This window comes from Lepus europaeus, unplaced genomic scaffold, assembly GCF_033115175.1.
Source record: "Lepus europaeus isolate LE1 unplaced genomic scaffold, mLepTim1.pri SCAFFOLD_3_1, whole genome shotgun sequence".
Classification (NCBI taxonomy): domain Eukaryota; kingdom Metazoa; phylum Chordata; class Mammalia; order Lagomorpha; family Leporidae; genus Lepus; species Lepus europaeus.
In genome coordinates this window covers 16,145,091-16,168,507 of record NW_026909276.1, presented here as the reverse complement: position 1 = coordinate 16,168,507, position 23,417 = coordinate 16,145,091, and the positions used below count along the sequence as shown (strand labels likewise).

The 23,417-nt window shown below is 52.4% G+C and overlaps 1 protein-coding gene and 1 pseudogene across 1 annotated transcript in view; one reads left to right on the top strand and one right to left on the bottom strand.

Annotated features, from left to right (window-relative positions):
- LOC133755253 (sodium-dependent neutral amino acid transporter B(0)AT1-like) overlaps nt 1-23,417 on the bottom strand; it is a 628,988-nt gene that overhangs the window by 169,332 nt on the left and 436,239 nt on the right.
- On the top strand, nt 12,888-16,212 carry LOC133755063 (sodium-dependent neutral amino acid transporter B(0)AT1-like; annotated as a pseudogene).

Here is a 23,417-nt window from a genome sequence, read left to right as displayed (position 1 = left end):
TATTAGGTTTTTTAATAGTATCCTGTAGATTCCCGACAATATTTTTTAGATTTCTAATTTCTTCTTCTTTTCTTTGGTTTGCCTGTTTCCTTTCCTGTTCTCTGTCTTTTGATTCTGATATTCTCTCTTCTGCTTCGCCCATTCTGTTTTTAAGGCTCTCTAATGTATTTGTCATTTGATCTATTGAGTTCTTCATTTCATTGTGGTTTTTTGTCACTATCATAGTTTCATGTTCCACTAGTTGTTTCATTTCATTTTGATTCCTCCTTAATATTTCATTTTCACGAGAGAGATTTTCTATCTTGTCCATTAAGGATTTCTGTAGTTCAAGAATTTGTTTTTGAGAACTTCTTAATGTTCTTATCAATTTTTTGAGATCCGCTTCTTGCATTTCTTCAATCTCATCATCTTCATAATCTTGAATTGGGGTGTCTTTTTCATTTGGGGGCGTCATAGTGTCTTCCTTGTTCTTGTTACCTCGGTTTTTGCGTTTGTTGTTTGGCATGTTGGAGATATTTGGTTTCTTCACTGTGGTGTTTTTTCTTGTTACACTATGGCTCTATATTAAGTGGACTGTCTGCTTTCAGTGGAGCCTTAGAGGCTTGAGATGAGTGTGGCCTGAGAGCTGTGTTTGGTTCCTCAGGGTTGAGGGTGTGTCAAAGATGACACTCCCAGGTTAGGTGTGGTAAATCTCTCTCTCTCTTTTTTTTTTTTTGATTCAAAAGGGAAGTAATTCCACACAGCTGAACGTAATTGGAGGTAGTTAGCAAGCAAATGATATACCCACAGGAGCCAGAGATTGGAAGCTCTTTCCCAAGGACCACACAGGGAATCTGTGCTGCCTTCAGTGTGGGCTCCAATTCTCCTGCAGTTTCCCACTGGATTGCCAAGTTAGATCCTAATCTCCTGTTATTTCATCCCTCCCCCCAGAGTCAGGTTTTTCTGCTAGGCTCAGGGCTGGTGCAGACCTGAGGTCGCCCTGCTTATGATGCATGTCCAAAATGGCGCCTGCTCTTTGTCTTGCTCGCCTTTGAGGGGTGAGCAGAGAGAGAGAAACTCGTGTCTGTATCGGTCACTTTTTTTTTCCTCTCTCTCTTCTAATTAGCCTGGTGAATTTTTCCCCACGGAGTTTCAAGCCTCATTCCCTCTAGCCTCCTCTTTCCGCTTGCCCGCTGGTGTCTCGGGCTATTGAGGTTCGGCTCACCTCGCATTCCAGCGCTGGTGTGTTGAGTCTGCCGCTGGTATCCCGAACTTGGGCTCCCACGCTCTCCACGCAGGTCCACTGTGAATCACTAGTTCTGGAAGAGTTTCCGCTGCTGTTTCTTCCCCTACTCTTCCTTGACCCTGCAGTATCTCCACTTTTATTAACCTGTGTGTCTTGCTGAAATATCAATGTGCTCCCTTCCTATTCCACCATCTTGCCGCTCCCCTGGCTTTAGGTTTTTCATAAATTGATTTGATTGTATTGAGGAAAGTTCCTTTTATACCCAGTTTGCTTAGGGTTTTCATCATGAAAGCGTGTTGTATTTTATCAAATGTTTTCTCTGCGTCTATTGAGAGAATCATATGGTTTTTCTTCTGCAGTCTGTTAATGTGGTGCATCACGTTGATTGTTTTGCGAACATTGAACCATCCCTGCATACCAGGGATAAATCCCACTTGGGCTGGGTGGATGATCTTTCTAATGTGATGTTGCATTCTATTGGCCAGAATTTTATTGAGTATTTTTGCATCTATGTTCATCAGGGATATTGGTCTGTAATTCTCTTTCAATGCTGCATCTTTTTCTGGCTTAGGAATTAAGGTGATGCTGGCTTCATAGAAAGAGTTTGGGAGGATTCCCTCTTTTTCGATTGCCATGAATAGTTTGAGGAGAATTGGGGTTAGTTCTTCTTTAAATGTCTGGTAGAATTCAGCTGTCAATCCATCTGGTCCTGGGCTTTTCTTTGTTGGGAGGGCCTTTATTACTGTTTCAATTTCTGTCTCACTTATGTGTCTGTTTAGGTTTTCTATGTCTTCCTGGCTCAATTTAGGTAGGTTGTATGTGTCCAGGAATCTATCCATTTCTGATAGATTTCCCTGTTTGCTGGCATACAAGTCCTTGTAGTAATTTCTGATGATTCTTTTTATTTCTGTGGTGTCTGTTGTTACATTTCCTTTTTCATCTCTAATTGTATTGATTTTGGTCTTTTCTCTTCTTTTTTTGTTAGTTGGGCTAATGGGGTGTCAATTTAGTTTATTTTTTCAAAAAACCAGCTCCTCATTTGGCTGATTTTTTGCAATGTTTTTTTGGATTCAATCCTGTTGATTTCTTCTCTGACTTTAATTATTTCTCTTCTCCTACTAGCTTTGGGTCTGGTTTGCTGCAGATTTTCTAGATCCTTGAGATGACTTGAAAGCTCATCTACTTGGTGCCTTTCCAATTTCTTGATGTAGGCACCTATTGCTATAAATTTTCCTCTTAACACTGCTTTTGCTGTATCCCATAGGTTTTGGTATGATGTGCTGTTATCCTCATTTACTTCCAGAAAGTTTTTGATTGCTCTTTTAATTTCTTCTATGACCCATTGTTCATTCAGGAGCATGTTGTTCAATCTCCATGTGTTTGCACGTGCTCTAGGGATTCCTGAGTTGCTAATTTCCAATTTCATTCCTTTGTGGTCTGAGAAGCTGCATGGTATGATTCTAATTCTTTTGAATTTGCTGAGACTTGCTTTATGGCCTAGCATGTGGTCAATCGTATAGAAGGTTCCATGTACTGCTGAGAAGAATGTAAAATCTTGCTGTGTAGGATAAAAAGTTCTGTACATATCTGTTAGGTGCATTTGAGCTATAGTGTCATTTAAATCTACTGTCTCCTTGTTGGTCTTCTGTCCTGATGTCTGTCTATCTGTGAAAGTAGGGTATTGAAGTCCCCCAGTACTATTGTATTGGGGTCTAAGTCTCCCTTTAATTCCCTTAACAAGTCTTTTAAATAAACCGGTGCCCTGTAATTAGGTGCACATACATTGATAATCGTTATATCTTCCTGTTGAATGGATCCCTTAATCATTATATAGTGCCCCTCTTTGTCTCTCCTAATAGTTTTTGTGGTAAAATTTATGTTTTCTGATATTAAGATGGCTACTCCCGCTCTTTTTTCATTTCTGTTGGCATGGTATATCTTTTTCCAGCCTTTCACTTTCAGTCTGTGTGCATCTTTGTTAGAAAGATGTGTTTCTTGAAAGCAGCAGATAGATGGGTTTTCTTCCTTAACCCAATCAGCCAATCGGTGTCTTTTAGCTGGACAGTTCAGGCCTTTAACGTTTAATGTGACTATCGATGAGTAGTAACTTTGCCCTATCATTTTTGGGTTTCCTGTGATCTTTTGCTGTGAGGTTTCCTTCCTTTACCTTCTTTCATATTGGTGACCGTGTTTCTGTGTTTTTGCGTGTATCACATCTTTAAGCATCTTTTGCAGGGCTGGACGAGTGGCGACAAATTCTTTCAATTTCTGTTTGCTGTGAAAGGTCTTTATTTCACCTTCATTCACAAATGAGAGCTTTGCAGGATATAATATTCTGGGCTGGCAGTTTTTCTCTCTTAGTACCTGGGCTATATCTCGCCATTCCCTTCTAGCTTGTAGGGTTTCTGATGAGAAGTCTGCTGTGAGTCTAATTGGAGATCCTCTAAGAGTAATCTGACATTTCTCTCTTGCACATTTTAGGATCTTTATGTTTCACTGTGATGAGTTTGATTACGACGTGTCGTGGTGAGGATCTCTTTTGATCATGTTTATTAGGGGTTCTATAAGCTTCCTGTACTAAGATGCCTCTGTCCTTCTCCAAACCTGGGAAATTTTCTGCTAGTATCTCACTGAAAATGCCTTCTAATCCTTTCTCCCTCTCCATGCCTTCAGGAATTCCTAGGACCCAATGTTCAGTTTTTTAATAGTATCCTGTAGATTCCCGACAATATTTTTTAGATTTCTAATTTCTTCTTCTTTTCTTTGGTTTGCCTGTTTCCTTTCCTGTTCTCTGTCTTTTAATTCTGATATTCTCTCTTCTGCTTCGCCCATTCTGTTTTTAAGGCTTTCTAATGTGTTTGTCATTTGATCTATTGAATTCTTCATTTCATTATGGTTTCTCATCACTATCACTGTTTCTTGTTCTACTAGTTGTTTCATTTCATTTTGATTCCACCTTAATATTTTATTTTCGCGAGAGAGTTTTTCTATCTTGCCCATTAAGGATTTCTGTAGTTCAAGAATTTGTTTTTGAGAGCTTCTTAATGATCTTACCAATTTTTTGAGATCTGCTTCTTGCATTTCTTCTGTCTCCTCATCTTCATAATCTTGAATTGGGGTGTCTTTTTCATTTGGGGGCATTACAGTGTCTTGCCTGCTCTTGTTACCTTGGTTTCTACGTTTGTTTGGCATCTTGGAGAGTGCAGAGAGATGCTATTGTCCCAGCTGGTCCCCCCCCTTTTTTTTTCCTTCCAGTCAGCCTGATGTAGTTCCCCCTCCCCCCCGCGTGAGCTCGGACCAAGGTCTAACCTTTGTGGCCAATGTCTCTGGTTACCTTTGCTTCCACCACCGTGGCTCAAATTTTGTGGGTGGGCTTCTGTAGCTGGGCTCGTTGTTTTCCCAACTCTAGTGGCTCCCGTGTCCATGGCGCGGCTCAGTGTGTGTCGGGTCAGTGTGGCGCGGCGTGGCTGGGCGCTGCTAGGTGCGGCTCAGCGCAGCTCCGTGCGGCTCGGCAGGGCTCGGCGCGGCGCGGCAGTGGGCCACCTTACGCTCCTCGTAGGTCCTCCGTGTCACATCCACTAGATCCGGAAGAGTTTCCTCTGCAGTTTTTTCCTCTGAGTCTCTTCTTAAGGGTGCAGTAACTCCACCCTTGTTAAAATTTCTTTTCCCAAACTGTTGTGTGTGCCCTCACTCTTCCGCAATCTTGGCTCCGCCCCTGAAAAGAGTTTCTTAACCCTGCTGTCTCCAATGAAGAAAGACCCCCAGAGAGTAACTCAGGGGCTGACATTCACTTCACACTACAAAAGACTTGGCCACTGTGGGAATCTTGGGTTATCACCTACAGGCAGTTTTGAAGCCCAGGACAAGGTGGAGATTGAAGGGTGTGTTGAGAAGACAGCATCCTGTAAAATTTCCCAAGGGAACCTAAAACAAAAGACATTCTGATAAAATGTCTACCATTAAAATAAGTAAAAGGAGATGTGCAAAGATTTGAAAAAGTAATTTATTTTATTTATTTCAAATGTCTAGAGTGAGCGAGCGATAGAGAGAGAGAGAGGGAGGGAGAGTACATTCATTCATTGGTTCATTCCCCAAATTCCTACAAGAACTGTTAGGTAGCAAGTCAGAAATTTAGCCTATGTGTGTATGAGAAAGGCCTGAATACCAACACCTACTGCAGAAGCTCCAGAAGCCCAGCATTTTGCACTTCAAAGTCCTGCTCAGACACTGATAACCTCCCAGGTGGTCCCACCCCTTCCTCCAAGGAAAGCTCCTGGGATAATTTCCTCTCCTCAGGACCAAAGGGGTTACCTGACCTGATAACATGGGGCAATAAAACCTAGGAAGCCCCCCTACTCTGGCCAGGTGCCAGCAAATCTGGGGGGGGGGGTTTGCTAATTTTCATCCAACAAACTCTTCTTCCAGGACTCTCCATCCTTTGTCATGGAGGATGGGGGAAGTGGTTAAAAAGACTCCCATAAAAACCTAGGGAGTCCAAACAGACTGTGCACTCAGCTCTCTGCCTCTCTGCTGAGCCACCAGCCTGGCCTGTGCAGGTGTATTCTCTCCATTCAACCATGTAATCTCGCTCTCCCCCAGTCCGAGTGACTGGGTGCTCTCTCTCTCTGTCATCTGATGGATGCCCTATCCCTATCTCCAGTAAAGCCTTATCATTCCACTTTCTGTCTCATGCCCGAATTCTTTCTTGGGTGAAGACAAGAACTGCACAGCTTCCACAGCCTTCCCTCCAGTGACAGACTAGGGCTGTTCACAAACAGAAAAACAACTTTCAAAGAGTTACTGATTGTCCTGTAGAAAAATGACAAGATATATTTTAGCAAAGATGAGTGGGAAATGTTCTTGTTTTCATGAAAGAAAGAATTCAGATGTGGTACAGAAGAGTTGTAAGCAATGTAGCATATTTGTTGGGGTAGAATGGGGATGGACAGCTCTCCAGAAAGAATCTGAGAGGATGCCCAGTTATTCAGACTGGAAAATCAAGGTTGCATAGATTAGTGTGGAGAATACAACTTATAGGCCAGACAGGTGGCTCAGCCAAGAATTGAGCACCGAGTCTGTATTCAGACTGGAGCTTATAAGGGAATGAGGTCCCATTATTTTTTCCTTTTTTCTTTTCTTAAAGATTATTTTATTTATTTGAAAGGCAGAATTACAAAGAGAGGAAAGATAGAGAGATCTTCCGTTTGCTGATTCACTCCCAAATGGCCACAAGGATGGGTGTGCTCCAGGTCACACCCAGGAGCCAGGAGCCAGGAGCTTTACCGGGTCTCTCATACAGGTTCGGAGGCACAAGGACTTGGACCATCTTCTGCTGCTTTCCCAGGTTGTATTAGCAGGAAGCTGGATTGGAAGTGGAGCAGCTGAGACCCAAACTGGTGCTCCTATAGGATGCTGGCATTACAGGAGGAAGCTTAACCTGCTACACCACAACACCGGTCCCTGGGGCCCAGTTCTTCCCACCACTTTTCTTTCTCCTTCCTTCTTCTGGGCAAAGGACTTGCCAGGTATGAAATAGGTAAACTAGCTCCCAAGGTTTTATTACTGAATGTTATTAGGTTGGTAGCCCAGATGGTACCAGGAGATTCCTCTGGGGAGCTTATCTTGGGAGAAGGCTAGGACCACCAGTAATGTTATCAGGGTAGGAGCAGTATTCTGTGGTGGAAAACACTAGGCAGCTTCCAATGTGTACTTCTGAGGCTGCTAAGGGCTGCTGCCTTGCTTCCCCTTCTATGGTGCCTTGTGTTCCTTAGGTCTCTCTTACATGCATAGGCTAATTGTTATTTCCTACCTAACACATTGAAGCTGAATGAAGTGTGTCATAGAGAAAAATAGTTGATAGTTTTGGAAGTATTAGGGGAGAAAGTGGCCAATTGGTAATGTGGAAAAAGATCTGGAAATATAGGCATTTATTGCCAGGTTTATTGCTATGGATTGATCATGTTTTGTCCACTATGACAGTCATTGGGAGATCAAATCCCAATAATGAGTTATTAGGAAATAGAACTAGATGACATCTTATAATGTTATGGGCTAGGTTTAGGGCCTAAATTAATTTTCCAGGTTCTTGCCTTTACTTAGAGAATACTAAACACAGGCCCAAACACAGCATGGAATGTGATAAACTGTTTACAAAGTGAGAAACATACACACACCCAAAAGGGCTTAATTAGGAAGAATGGGGCCAAAGAAAAGGAATTATCATAACCTGCTCTGCTCCTCCTGAGTCTAGGTGGAGGACAGAGAGCTTCTGTTCTTCCTAGCCTTTTATACTCTTAGAAAAATGGAAGTGTTGGGGCCCATGCTGTGGTGTAGTGGGTAAAGCTGCTGCCTGCAGTTGAAATTGGAGAAGATCCCCTAAAATCTACACTAAAAATGTGACCCTTAAGGTTCTGGGGTGCCACATGTGCTACCAGAATTTGGGGTGCCATACGATTTCATCATGGGCTTGTTACTACATCCCCAATATTAATAAGCCCAAGAGGGTTCTTGCCTATTATTTAGAGAAGAATTCTAAATATTGGCACAGATAAATGAGGCAGCATGGTACATTTTAAGCTTTTATTTAGTGAGAAAGATGCATAGGAGAGTGAGAGCTTTATTTAAGAGAGAGAGGTAAATAGGGGTTCATACCGAGCACCAGGAACCAGCCATGTGGAAAAGCATCTAGGCCAGGAAGCCTGGAGCACATGGCCCAAAGGCCATGTGCCCTGGTGGCACAGGGCTACAGCCAGCACCCTCCTGGTAAAATCCAGGGAAGAAGAGAGGGCCAGGCCACACCATGTCCCATCTTTTAACCCACTTCCAAAGGCAAGTGGTTAATTAACCTGATTGGCTGGTGGGCACCCAAGTGTGGCCAGGTAGGGGAATGAGGCCACACACGGGCATGGTGAAGGCATCAGTTAGGGGCATGAGGTCACACAGGGGCTTGGTGAAGGCGTGGTCTTCCAGTTCACAAATCTAATCAATTTTAGCCTGTATGTCTGCCTACTTCACAGTGCTGGCATCCTATATGGGTGCCAGTTCATATCCTGGCTACTCCACTTCTGATCCAGCTCTCTGCTATGGCCTGGGAAAGCAGTAGAAGATGACCTAAGTCCTTGGGTCCCTGCACCTGCATGGGAGACCTGGAAGAAGCTCTCAGCTCCTGGCTTCAGATCGGCACAGCTCTGGCCATTGCAGCCAACTAGGGCATGAACCATCGGATGGAAGACCTCTCGTTTTCTCTCTGCCTCTCCTTCTCTCTCTGTATAACTCTGGCTTTCAAATAAATAAATGAAACTTTAAAAAAAAAGAAAGAAAAATGGAAATGTTTACATGGTACAGCCCTCATGTCCTGGGTAAGAGGAGGTACTTCCTGTGGAGAGGTCCCCTGATTGACAGGAAGATAAATACGAAAACACAAAGTGAACTAGGTGTCACTTCCAGCTCATTAACTTAAAATTACCTATCTAGGCCGGCGCCGTGGCTCACTAGGCTAATCCTCCGCCTTGCGGCGCCGGCACACCAGGTTCTAGTCCCGGTCGGGGCACCGATCCTGTCACGGTTGCCCCTCTTCCAGGCCAGCTCTCTGCTGTGGCCAGGGAGTGCAGTGGAGGATGGCCCAAGTCCTTGGGCCCTGCACCCCATGGGAGAGACCAGGAGAAGCACCTGGCTCCTGCCATTGGATCAGCGCGGTGCGCTGGCCGCAGCGTGCCTACCGCGGTGGCCATTGGAGGGTGAACCAATGGCAAAAGGAAGACCTTTCTCTCTGTCTCTCTCTCACTGTCCACTCTGCCTGTAAAAAATTTAAAAAAAATTACCTATCTAATCTTCACCACATCAGTAAGAGGTGATTAGGATAAGTCTTTTCATGTGATTAATGAGTTATTGCCAGAGGTCTGCTATAGAAATTACTTTGGGGGACTGGTTTTGTGGTATAATGGGTTAAATTGCAACCTGCAATGCCAGCAAGCCATATGGGTGACAGTTCAAGTACTGACCACTCCAATTCTGATCTAGTTCCTTGCTAATGTCAGGGTGGCAGGGGATGTCTCAAGTGCTTGCCTCCCTGCACCCATGTGGAGATGGGGATGGCATTCCAGACTCAGCATTGGCCTCATCCAGATCTGGTCATTTTGACCACTTGGGGCATGGACCAGTGGATAGAGGATCACTCTTTGTGTCTCTCTGTGTGTGTATCTCTTAACTCTTCCTCTCAAGTAAATGAATATATCTTTATTTAAATATTTTATTCATTTATTTGAGAGGCAGAGTTACAGATATAGAGAGGGAGAAACAGGGAGAAAGGTCTTCCATTCACTGGTTCACTCCCCATATGGCCACAATGACCAGAGATGCAGCAATCCAATGCCAGGATCTTCTTCCAAGGTCTCCCATGCGGGTGCAGGGGCCCAAGCACTTGGGCCATTTTCTACTGCTTTCCCAAGCTACAGCAGAGAGGTGAATGGGAAGAGGAGCAGCTGGGACATGAACCAGCATCCATATAGGATTCTAGCGCCACAGGCAGAGGCTTTGCTCCTTACTCTTCAGTGCTAGCCCAGCAAATATATTTTTAAAAAGTCACTTTGAATTGGCCTCTCCTACATTCTTTTTTTGGGCCACATAGCCTCTGTATCACATCTAGACCTCTGTCAAGAACACTGCAACCATAGACTGCTCCCAACCTTTGATTTGAGCCAAATAAAGATACTTTTTTATAACTTACACCATAACTCTATAGTATTGTATTATTAGCAACAGAAAACAGCATCAGACACTGAGGAAGGTCTATGCTAGGAGGATTGGGTTGTGGGCTTGATGACCTGTTTCCCAACTAAGAGTAATTAGGTCACCCCTGAAGAGAAAGGAGGGAGAGAGGACCCTATATGTCACAGCTTCTCTTCCATACATGGTGAAGTCTGTATTCTCCCTGAGAATTTGCTCATCCTCACAACACAATTTGGCAAGATTGGCTCTAGGACTGAGCCAAGGAAACTAAATGCAGGGATGAGAGAGGATACTCATAATCCCAGCTCACATCCTGAAAGCTTGAGGGGGTTGTTTCCACATACTCCCCATTTTTCAGCTTCTGAGGTGTTTGGGCATCCTTCTGAAGGCTCCTGTGGTGAGGGGAATTCACAGAGCAGCAAAGGCTGAGCCACCAAGGGCCTCTCTTGGGAACAGACTAGAGAAGCTGTGTTTGGCAACACCAAGATCAAAGATCCCACATGGTACTGCAGTGTTGTCTCAGCATACCTGATTGGACAGTTTGTTCAGCTGGTGATTATGCATGACATCAGAAAAGATTCAACCAATCAGAATTGCCCTGGCATAGGGGTAGTCCTTTGGGCAGTTTCTGTTGGGGGACATTCAGCTCAAGTCTAAAGCCACCTCATCCTCCTGGGGGCTGGCTCTCGACAGCAGCCTGTACTGTCATGTCCCTGATGATTCCACCTGAGATCCCTCAATCCCCACCATGTCCATGTCTGTGATCCTGCTGGGATCTTGTGACCTAGAACTGAGCATCACAGTCACAATTCACTAACATTTACTAAATCTTGAGTCTTTCAGTTTCATCATATTCTTGGCATACTTCTCTTGTATGTCACTTCAGTATTTTTTAATTTGCTTCTAGTCTGTATCTTTTTCCTTTAAAATAGATTTCTATTTGTTTCTTAGTGATATATAGTAACCCCATTGATGGTATAAGTTGATCTTATACCCAGGATTTTTCTTAGTTCTCTTATCAGTTTGTTTCAGGATTATCTCTGTATAGATAGTTTTGCCAATGTGGGAAATCTAGTAATGTTTACAAATGAGTAAACTCACAGTGTCCCGGAGCTCAGGATGCACCTGGCTGTCCGGCACACGTGGCCGAGGGCTTTAGGCCATGGCTGGAAGGAGACCGGATAACTGCGGGGTGCCAAGGCAGGACCGGCCAGATTTAAGGCCTCCCCTGCTGCAGCCCCGGTGGCACAGTGGCACGCCACGAAGGAGGCCGTCTCTGCCCAGCGAATGTGTTAACTCCGCGAGGAGCCAGTGAGGGGCAAGAGGCGGTTCCCGAGGGAGTGGCGGGAGACTTGACCGACACCCACTCACCTCACGAGATATGCGGAGAAACGCTGGACCGAGAGTTTATTGCGGGTACAGGCAGAAAACAACTCCAGGGAAGCAGCTGAACGTCTGTGGCCATGGCGGTCAGGAGGCAGAGGCCTCTCCCCACATGTGGGTGCTGGGTGCCCATGCTCCTCACACTCGGTTCTTGGGGCGCACCAGGTGGCAGATGAGGGCACAGGCCCGGCAGGTGCTCTGTGGCGGCTCCCCCGGTTCTGCCCAGGCTTGGAGAAAGCTGCAGACCATGGCATTGGGAGCGCCAGAGCTGGGGCCAGGTCGGGGAGGCCAGCGCTGGAGACCAGGACGCTTCCAGAGAACCCTGGCTGACCTGGCATGCTGGTGGTGTGACTCGGTGCAGCCCGAACAAGTGGTTAAGTGGCCACAGGGAGAGACCTATTCTAGAACGTTGATAACACAGAAGTTCATTTCCACCGCTGCCATGTGGCACAGGGTCAGGGAGGCCTCTGCTTCCTGCCCCTGGGTGCTGCCTTCAGTGCGGGCCAAGGTGATCCTGTTCCGCGTCCCACCGGGTGTCGGGTGTGGGGCCACCTTTGGTGTCCAGGCTTTTGGCTGTGTGGTTTTTGCGTGCCTCCTTCCCAGTGAAGCCCCCAGCTGAAAGGGGGCCACCTTGGCCTGCCCGGGGCCCGGAAGGCACCTGTGGACTCCAGGTGGGGGCTCACCTGTGCAGGCCATTCTCACAGCCCACTGGACATGTGTGAGCTGTGATGGCCTGAGGTCTCCACTCAGGATCGTCCCAGCCTCAGGATGACTCATGCCAGTGGGGACTTCTCCTTCAAGTTCACATACAACCCGACAAACTGAACATTTTGGTCCATCTCCTGTTCCTGCCCAGCCCTGAATTCCTGTAATTTCAGAATGAGGTCAATGTCATCCACATTCAGAGGTCACTTCCCAGAAGTCTCAGGCCAGAGCTCCCAGGGATGGCTGGGAGCGTCCCCTTGGGTGAATAGGGTGGGGGAAGCGAGGAACCTGAGATGGGGGGACCTCGGCCTTGGGGAGGCAGAGCTGGCTGCAGACCATGCCGTGTGCAGTAGGGGCAGCGGGTGGGGCCATGTGCAGCTGCCTCTGCCACCTTCTCCAGGGCTCTATCTCCCCAGCCCAAAGCTGGGTGCCCACCTGTCACTGACTCCCAGGCCCCACCCCAGGCAGCCCTGCTCTGCTTCCTGTCTCTCTGGGATCCTCCTGCGAGCAAGGGCTACAAGCACCCTTTGGCATCCACTAATGTCACTGAGGCCCAGCTGGGACTTGAACCCAGGGCTCTCCTGCTCCAGAACCAGGGGCGACAGCTGCTCCGGGGGCCCCAGAGCCAGCAGGCTGTGGTGGGGGAGGTGTGAAGGGCAAGGGCCAAGGGTCCCCGCTCTGGGCTCCCACATTGGGCACAGCCCTCTGGCCCTCTGAGTCCTTAGCACCCGCACCTGCTCAGAGGGGCACAGGTGGGCTGCCGCCCAGCCCACTTCCCAGCAGGCCCTGGGCCCTCAGTCCTGGCCCCGGCAGTGGTGCCTCTGCTGACCTCCGCCCCGAGGGGTGACACCGCTCTTGCCACACCAACAATTGCGAGATGGACTCGGTGGTCATCTCCATCAATGGCTACACGTCTGTGTGCGCGGCCATAGTGATCAGCTCCATCGTCGGCTTCCACACCATCCAGCGCTACGACGACTGCTTCAGCAAGTGAGTGGTCCCGCCCCCATCACGCCCCACGCATGGCATCATCCTGGCTCTGCTCCAAGGAACATCCTGCACCTCATGAACGCCTTTGACCTGCCGGAGGGCAAGGTGACCCAGGAGAACTTCGCGGAGATGCAGCGCTGGTGGAATGCCATGGACCCCGCGGCCTACGCCCAGCTCACATTCCAGAGCTGCGACATGAACTCCTTCCTCTTGGAGGCAGGTCCCGGCACCCCGGCAAGCAGGAGGCAGAAGTGCCCCCGCCGGCCCCTCAGGTTGCACCTGGGGCTGCCATCAACTTCCCTTTGGTCGCCACGATGCTGGCCATGGCACATCCTGCTGCTGCTCGGCTCCCCACGCACTGCCTCCTCTCTGTTTGGGAGCCCCCAAAGTGTCACCACTTCCGGGCCGGTGGCTCCCACAGTGCAGAGCTTGGTGCCAGGATGTGGCATCACCCATTGTCAGCTGTGTGTCACCTCCTGGGCCCCAGGTGGCTGCCGGCGTTGCCCATCCCAGCCCAGGTGCCCTCAGCTGCTCCTTGCTCTGCCGGGGCCGGGTGCCATGCACCCTCACCTCCTGGCCCACAGATCCGCTTTACCCGTGTATCTGGAGCCAACAGGCTGCCTAGGATCAGCCTCATTCTCGCTTGGTGTGGTTCAGTGGGATGTGCGCTGACAGGGTGACAGTGTGGCCATCAGGGACCGACAGGCCCTGGGTGACTGGGTGCCATCGTGCAGGGTATGGAGGGCACAGGCCTGGCCTTCATTGTCTTCACAGAGGCCATCACCAAGATGCCGGTGTCGCCACTGTGGTCCATGCTGTTCTTCTTCATGCTCTTCTGCCTGAGCCTGTCGTCCATGTTTGGGAACATGGAGGGCGTGGCCATGCCACTGCAGGACCTCAAGCTCATCCCCGCCAAGTGCCCTAAGGAGCTGCTCACAGGTGCTTGTGCCATGGGGGGCCCAGCTGTGTCCCCTTACCACTGGGTCACAGGTTGGGACCTGCTCGGCTCTGTTTCCCTGTAGGCCTCATCTGCCTTGGGACCTACCTCCTGGCCTGTATCTTCACACTGAACTCTGGCCAATACTGGCTCTCCCTGCTGGACAGATATGAGGGCTCCATCCCCCTGCTCATCATTGTATTCTGCTAGATGTTCGGATCCTCTATGTGTATGGCATTGACAGGTACGAGGGAGGAGGCAGCAGGGAGCTGGGCCGGGGCCAGCCTCAGGGGGTGCAGGGCAGACAGCAGAGAAGCAGCCCTGAGTCCCAGGAGGGGGCTCTGCAGGGCCCCCCAGGGGGCAGTCCATGCCCCTCTGGCTTCCAGATTCTCCTACACCTAGCTGTGCAGAGCGAGCACTGACAGCAGCATTGGGAGACTGCCCAGAACTTGGGGTGTATGAGCATGGAGGCCACAGCAAGAGCAGGCCCTCTGCCACATGGCTGAGCAAGAGCCTTGGTCTGGGTCCCCCACAGCAGCCTGGGTGCAGATACAGCAGAGGAATGAGGGGTGGGTGGGCAGTGGGGCTGGGGTCCTCAGCCCAGGGTACCTATGTTGTAGTGGGGGGCTATAATCTCCCTGGAGCTCCAGGCCTTTCCAGAGGGAGGGCCTTCAGCCCCCACTTGGCCAGACATCTGGGCACTCACCTTGCTGGGTGGGGTGGCCACCAGACAGCAGCCTGAGAAGCTATAAAGGCAAGCTGCTTCTGAGAACCGGTGTGCAGACACAGGTGTACAGCTATAGGTGAGCAGGCCAGGTGTGTGAAGGCCAGGCATTTGCAGGCCTGGTGTACAGGTACAGGCATGCAGAGGCACAGGTGTGCAGGCACAGGTGTGTGCAGGCCAGGTGTGTGTAGGCCAGGCATGCAGAGGCCAGGTGTACAGGTACAGGTGTGCAGAGGCACAGGTGTGTACAGGTACAGGCGTGCAGAGGTACAGGTTGCAGGCACAGGTGTGTGGAGGCCAGGTGTGCAGAGGCCAGGTGTGCAGGCACAGATGTGTACAGGCACAGGTGTGTGCAGGTCAGGTGTGAAGAGGCCAGGTGCACAGGTACAAGTGTGCAGGCACAGGTGTGCACAAGCCAAGTGTGCAGAGTCCTGGTATACAGGTACAGGTGTGCAGGCACAGGTTTGTGGAGGCACAGGTGTGTGCAGACCAGGAGTGTAGAGGCCAGTTGTACAGGCACAGGTGTGCAGAGGTACAGGTGTGCAGGCACAGGTGTGCAGAGGCCAGGTGTGTGCAGATATAGGTATGCCCAGGTGTGTACAGGCCAAGTGTGCAGCAGCCATGTGTGCAGGTACAGGTGTGCAGCTGAGGGGCAGGCCAAGGTACACAGGGTTGGCCACGCTCTGGTAACATGCAGTGTGGGTTTGGCCCTGCGCATGGCCCCACAACTGTGCAGCTGTGCTTGGCACTGTACATGTCCACACGTCCATCTGTGAAAGGCCCAGAGTACAGGGCAAGGCAGGCAGGCAGTGTCTCACCCAGGTCAGTCGACACCATCCCAGCCTCTGTCTCCAGGTTCAACAAAGACATTGAATTCATGATTGGGCACAAGCCCAACATCTTCTGGCAGCTGATGTGGTGGGTTGTCAGCCCCCAGATCATGCTGGTCATCTTCCAATTCTACTTCGTGGTCAAAGTCAGCAAGGAGCTGACCTACAGTGTCTGGGACCCCAGCTACGTGAGTGCCTAGGGCCACCCGTGCCGGAAGGGTCACAGGTCGGGGCGGAGGCCCTGCATGTGCTCAGGGGAGGGTTGCAGTTTGGGGTGGAGGCCATACGTGTGCTCAGGGCAGGGTCGAAGGTCAGGGTGGAGGCCATGCATGTGCTCAGTGGAGGGTCACAGTTCAGGGTAGAGGCCCTATGTGTGCTCAGGCGAGGGTTGCAGGTCAGGGCGGAGGCCATTAGTATGCTCAGAGGAGGGTCGCAGGTCAGGGCCGAGGCCCTGCATGTGCTCACCTCTGGCCTGGTTCTCCCCCAGGAGGAGTTCCACAAATCCCAGCAGGTCAGGTACCTGCCCTGGGTGTACATGGTGGTGGTGGTCGTGGCCTGCATGCCCAGCCTCGTCATCCCCTGCTTTGCCATCTACAAGCTCATCAGGGGCCACTGCCAGCAGCCAGGGGACCAGCAGGGCCTGGTCAGCACGCAGTCCATGGCTTCCATGAATGGGGACCTCAAGTACTGAGGGGCCCAGCCCTAGGCTGCGTGTATCTGTGTGAGTGCACGCATGCACACATTTATGTGTATGTGTGAGCATTGCATATGTGTGTGCACTAGCTTGAATGTGTAGACATGTATGTTGTACATGTGTATATTCATTCATGTGTATGTGATGTTTCTCCATATGCATACATGTCTATGCATATGTGTGTGTACATGTGAGTTATGTCAGCATTGTGTGCATGCCTAGATATGTATGTATTGTGTGCATATATGCCTGTGTGCATACATGTACATGTTTTATGGGTGTGTACATATGCATGTGTATGTGTGTATGTACATCTGTACATATGTAGCTGTATATTTTGTGCACATGTGGACATGTGCATCGTGCTTACACGTATACGCACACTGCTTGTATGCACGTACATGTTTGTGCATATCCAGGTGCACACATATTCACATACATGTGTGCATCTGTGTTTACATGTTCATGGCACACATGTGTACCATGTGGGCCCAGTCTCCTTGTCATGAACACGGTACAGCATGCCACACAGCCCTGGGTATGTCCCTCAAAGTCAAGAGCTGAGGGGTGGGGAGGCTGCACCTGCTGCACCCCAGGTTGCCATGGACAGCCGTGGAGCCTGGAGCGTAGGCTGCTGACTTGGCCCCTACAGCCATTCTCATTTCCCAGTCCCCTCCCTGTGCCCTCCCCTTAGCTACAGACCCTTGATCTAGAGACCCCCGAGGTCAGGGTTTGGGCCTTTTTACCAGAAGCCCATTGAGCCTGTGGTGACATGGCCACACACCCCCCATGCCCTGGCCCCGCCGCCCCTGGCTTAATGAATACTCACCATTTAACCATTGCTTCTGCCTGCCATGGACAGACACCCTGAGTGCAGCTCAGTGCAGCCCAGCCGGAGGAAGACATCAGCTGTTTTCTTACAGGGACATTAACTGTGAATTTTTAGCCAGATGTTGGGAGAGAGGGTTACAGGGGAACTTGGCCCTGGCCCCTGCCAAGGACACTGCATGCCTCCTGGCCCCCCTGGAGCCCAGGGCTGTGTCAGGGTGGATGGCCCTGGAACTTGGCACCAACCTCAGCCCCATGCAAGCTGTGCCTGTGGCATCTGCTTCCACAATGGCCACCTCCACATTCCGCAGAAAAGCCTGGGTGCTTCCCTTCAAGCGGACTTTCTAGAATTCTCACAAGTTGGGCTGGGATGCTGGGGGATCCCCTTCCTCCCAGAAACCCTGGCAACAAACTCCAGTTCTGCAGTTCAAGCTACCCGGCACACTGCAGACATGGAGCAGGGCGGAGCTTGGACATGTTCTGACCACTCAGCACTCACCTCTCCACTGCCCTGCAGTGCCCCTGGCACAGCCCAGCGAGGTGTGCCATCCAGGAGGCTGGTGGTTGTGTGACACCTCCGGAACACAGTGCTGCTGCTTGGCATCCTTGTCAATGTGACAGACAGGCAGGTTCATGGACATCAAGTGTCCCCATTTAAATAAACCACTGCATCCACTGTTCTCAAGTGTGCATCCAGACGGGCGAGTGTGTCCCCAAGGACAGTGTGGCTGACGGTCAGCTCCACTTCCCTGTGGGCTGCAATCAGGACGTTGTCCACAAAGCCATGTGCTGTGGCGGGGACAGGCTGGGCATTGGGCAGGACTGTCTGCCTCCCAAAGGCCCTGTCCCTGCTGTGCTCAGTGGAGTTCATCCCAGGGACTCCTATAGCTCTGGGGAGGGTGTGGGCTCCACTCTGAGGCCCCCAGGCTGGGTTAGGGAGCAGGTGCAGCCCCTGGTACAGGCCACATAGGACTGGCCAGGAAGCCATGTTCAGACTCCCGAGGTGTCAGGAGATAGGTGTGGCCTGAGGACTAAGCCCCCTCCTATGCTGCCCCAGAAGCAGGGAAACCACAGCCACCACAGCCACATGTGGCCAGGCAACAGCCTTTATCTGCTGACCCTGTCAGGAACTGCATGGCATGGGGAGGTCAGGGGCTGCCAGGGTCCTGGGTGGAGGGTGGGGGTCCCTGGTGATGGATGTTCTGGGTCTTAAGGTGTCCACATTCTCCACTCAGCTTCACAGGATGTGGCCACCTTGGCAAACTGAGGGTGGGGGAGGGGAGTGGGGACCTCTGACCCTGTCACCAATGAGCATGAGTCTGCATTACCTCAACATCAAAACACTTGTTACAGATAAATAACTAAAAGCCAACTCACCATGCCCCTGAGCGTCCCCAACAGGAGCACATGGCTGTCGTGGGGACAGCTCTCTCTGTGGTGGTACCAGCCTACAGCTGACATTGAACATGCTCATGGGAAAGGGGCCAGGGATGTGGGCATGGCCAGGCCCCAGGTTACCAATTAACAGGGCTCCACCAGCTTTCCTTTAAATAAACCGGAGGATGTGACGGAGGGGACGCTTAGGCTCTAGGCCAGCAGAGGGTGCAGGTGCAGTGTGGTCTGGATGCTCCCAGAGACACTGGACCGCTATGGCCCAGGACCTTGGCCCAGACCCAGCCTTGGATGTGTGGGAGGATGAGAGGCCCCAGTGGGACAACAAGCTCCAGTACCTGCTCAGCTGCGTGGGGTTTGCTGTGGGGCTGGGGAACATCTGAAGGTGCCAGACCCACAGTGGAGGTGAGCCCACCAGCCACATGCGGGTACCCAAGGGACTGGCCTTCCCCACCCCTGATCTCTGGGCAGCACCACCGTCCCAAAAACCAGACATGTGGGGCCCCAGGAAGAGCCCAGCCTTGGCATCTGAGCCCTGGGGACTTCAGGGGCCTGCCCATGGGGTCCCAGGTCAGCATGCAGCTCCATTCCCAGTGGCGCTGCCCCTCGGTGTAGAGCCAGTCTCTAGGGGGTGATCACCCTGGTGTCCACGTTCATGGGGGTTGGCATCTCCCAAGGCTCCTTGCAGGGTGACAGGAGTCCCAGGCTCACCAGCAGTCACAACACATGGATGCACCTGTGCGGCCCACACGTGTGCACCAGCCAGGGGCTGCTGCCCTCAGGTCTGTCATTGCCCAGGTGCCCCCATGTGATGGGCTGGCCTGGGACGCCCAACCCTCTCCAGTGAGGAACCTGGGGAGATTCCCCCAGGGGCCAGGGCCTCGGGGACGCAGAGGTCGGGGGACGGGGCTTCTCATCAGGGATGCAGGTGAGGGAAGAGTGGCTGCCCCAACGTGCTGCTATGGCACCTGTTTCCAGATGCGGCAAGCATGACCAAACATGCCAGAACAGTCTGTCTTCTTACTCCCTGTTCCTCCCCGGTCTGCACTGATGGGTGGTCTCACCCCAGCCACTCAGTGCCCATCACCCATCACTCAGAATTTTGTAGAGTGCTCCCACATCTTGCACAGCCACACTCACCCTCCTCACTCCTGGGCAGTTTCAGGGTCTTCTGAGCTTGTGGCCCTTCCTCGTCCTCACGCCAGCTCCCGTTCCAGGTGTCTGCTTGTCCGCTCCACCTGTTTACACTGGCTGTGCCCACTCTACCTGTCCACACTGGCTGTACACACTCTGTCTGTTCACATTGGTGACATATACACTATCCACACTAGCCATGCCCACACTGCCTGTCCACACTGTATACACTGTCAACACTGGCTGCACACACTCTGCCTGTCCACACTGGCCACTTACACACTTTCCACACTAGCTATGCACACTCCTGTCTACACTGACCACACACACTCCACCTATCCACATTGGCCACACAGATGGCCTCTGAGTCTGCCCCACAGTGCTGCCTGGCTGGTTTATTCTCCCACGAGGCTGAGCATGCAGCCAGCAGCTATGCGAACCACATGCAGCCAGAACCCAGGCCAGCTGCTGGCAGCACACCAGACACCCCGATGGGGAGCAGAGGGTGGCTGCCCCTGACCCCTGTGTCCTGACGGGGGCCTTTCTCATCCCCCTACTTCATCACCATGGTCTTTGAGGGGATCCCACTCTTCCACATCGAGCTCACCATCGGCCAGCACCTGCACACGGGCAGCACTGGGGTGTGGACGGCCATCTCCCCCTACTTGGGCAGCGTAGGCAGGCCACTCCCTTCTCAGCTCCCCAGGAGGACCTGCTCTGCACGTGGGTGGCACCGCTCCTCCCCTGCTGTGTGACACTTTGTCCTCACTGTCTGCAGGGCCGGGCTGCTTCACGATGTCCTTCCTGGTCAGCCTGTACTACAACACTATCCTCACCTGGGTGCTGTGGTACTTCCTCAACTCCTTCCAGCACCCATTGCCCTGGAGCTGCTGCCTGCTGGAAGGCAACAGGATGGGTGAGGGCGTGGCCAGTGTGGACAGGTGACCTCTCCTGTTCACTGGTCCCCGCTGGACCCAGGAGCCACCCAGATCCCCATCTGCTCACACACCAGGCCCTGAGCCTCCCTTCCCCATCTCAGCCTCAGAGGGAGGTGAGAGAGCATGGCTGGGCTGGAGGTTGGGGGCCACTTCAGTGCAGGGCAGCCGTGCTGGTGCCCATGGCCCTTCTGGCTTTTGGGGCAGAGCGTGCACTGGACCCCGGGCCCTGTGGCCGGCCCATGACGGGGCCGCTGGCTACAGGGTTTGTGGCAGAGTGCCAGGGCAGCAGTGCCATGAGCTACTTCTGGTACCAGCAGATGCTGGACATCACTGCTGACATCAGCGACAGTGGCACTGTCCAGTGGCGGCTGCTCATCTGCTTGGTCATCTGCTGGGCTGTGGTGTATCTGTGCATCATCAGAGGCATTGAGACCACTGGGAAGGTGAAAGCAGCTTCCTCTGGCTCTGAGGCCCCCTCCCCATGCTGCCAGTGTTGGCTCAGCATGGGGGGGGCAGGCACACTTAGGGCCCCACGGTCAGCTTCTCATCCTGATGACAGTCTCTGCCCTGAACCACACTCTGTGCCAAGGCAGCCATGCTGGCTCTCTTCTGGCAGCCACCGTGACTTCTCCCTGCCCCTCCATCTCAGTGGACAGTGCCTCTCGTAGCCACTGTTCCACTGGGTCTGGCCTGAGGAGCCCCCAATCAGCCAGCGCCTCCCTGGTGGCTCAGGTTTGCCTCTGCCTCCTCCAGACGTTCCCCATCTGGTCTTCTTCCTCTGCTCTTTATGCCTCCACTCTGCCTCCTGTGCAGCGGAGGCACTGTCAGGCTTCTGACTCTCGCTGGATCCTAGAGCTTCACCAGGGAGGAGGGCGCATGTAGCTCACGGTCTGGAGGTTCAGGCTCCAAGATGGGTAGCGCCTTCAGTTCAGGCAGCCGGGCAGCTGCAGGGTGGTGGTGAGGGACCACCCCGGGGGCAGAGACACAGGGGGCTCACAGCTCTCAGAACCCGTGCTCCTGCTGGAACCACCCCTCGAAACCCTGCCGTGACCTCCCTGGGCCCCACCAAGTCAACAATGCATGGGGTCTGCACCCAAATCCCCTGGCCAAGGCCATGCGCCCACTGGCTGGTACCAGATCTCAGGGCCTGTCACAGGCCGTCTTCAGGTGACACACGTGCCCCATGTGCAGTGGCCTGCATGCACTGTCCTCCAGGAACAGCCCCCCCCCTTCCCTTCTACTCCTCTCCAAGCCTTGGCCATGTTCTTACACTTACTTAAAACATGTGATAAAGAGCAGACACTGGTTTCTCTCACAGGCAACTGGCTTCTCAGGGCCTTCCCTTGGGGCCGCTGGGGCACACGGGTGGGGGGTGTTGAACACTCATGGCATGGCCAGGGCTCCTCACACCCCCTGCCCCAGGGTGGCCCACACAATCCAGCAGCCACCAGCCTGACCCTTTTCCCACGAGGCTCAGAGGACAGAGCCAGTGACCAGACCCTGTGGCTCTCACAGATCATTCTGTTAGGAATGTGCTGGGGAGGCCCTGTGGCTTTGGTCTGTGTGGGGATATGGGGCCGGCCCTGGCCCACCGCTGACTGGGAGCCACCAGGACAGGGGAAAGAGGGGGCTGGGCTGAGAGCCTGAGGTGTACACAGGAGGACCTAAGGCAGGATGAGGGGCAGCCTGGGGTGGGGGGAGGGGGCCTGCCTGTCCCAAGTGCTGATGCCCACCTTAGCAGACCCACGGGGCCTGTGTGACCATACACCTTCAGAGCTTGACCCAAAGCGCCATGCCTGTGTGGTACCTTGGGCCATGTGAGTGGTCACAATGGGGCAAGGCCCCTGCCTCGCTCCTGCAGGGCCACTGTGCATCTGACCTGGCGTCTCCCCCAGGTCATCTACTTCACGGCCCTGTTCCCTTACTTGGTGCTAACCATCTTCCTTTTCAGAGGCCTGATGCTGCCCGGTGTCACGCACGGGCTCTGCTACCTTTTCACCCCCAACATAAGTGGAGGGGGGGCAGGGGGCACCCAGTGGACAAGGGAGGAGGGCCTCGGGGTCTCAGCAGGGTTGGGGCAAAGACTTTGGTCTGGGGTGTGTGGATTGGTGCACCTGCAGGAAGTCCAGGTGCTGACAAGGTGGGAGTGTGTGGGGGGGGGCTGGCAGGAATCAGCTGTCACCTGGGGCAGAAGTGTCCAGCAGGTGTGGCACACAGGACCAAGGGGCTTCTACTCAAGAGCCTGCAGCACTCCTAGACCATTCCATTGTTCCAGGATCCCAAGTGGGTTTCCAGGGCTGCTGACCGCCACCAGGAGTCGGTTGCACACCTGGGCATGAGGCTGTCTGCCCAGACACCCAGCAGTGGGCAAATGGGGCAGTGGGTGCAAACACCCCTGCCCAGGGGCCTCACATGGCCAAAGCCACACGTGGGAGAGGGCAGGGAGCATACCCGGGTCAGAGTCAGCTCAGATCTGGTTCTAGGCCCCACCACTGAGTGCCAGCCACACTTTGCCATGGGTCTGATGAAGCCACAGTTTGCTGGCTGCATCACAGAACAGGGGAGCCATGTCAGCTGCCAGGCCAAGCAATCTCTCTCCTGGCACAAAGTCCTGAACGGTTCTTGGAATCTGTACAGGTCACACCTGGTTATGGTGTGACCCAAAAGGGCCAGGGAACATTCTGGAACAGCATCTGCTGTGTTCATGTTCCAGATGCAGATTCTCCAGAACCTGTGGGTGTGGCTGGATGCAGCCACCCAGATCTTCTCCCTGTCCCTGGCCTTCGGTGGACACATCGCCTTTGCCAGCTACAACCCACCCAGGTGGGCAGCTGCCCTAGCTTGGCACCCTGGCGATGCAGTGCCAGCCAGCTGGGGCTGAGATGGGGATGGTGCTGTGGGACCTGCTGG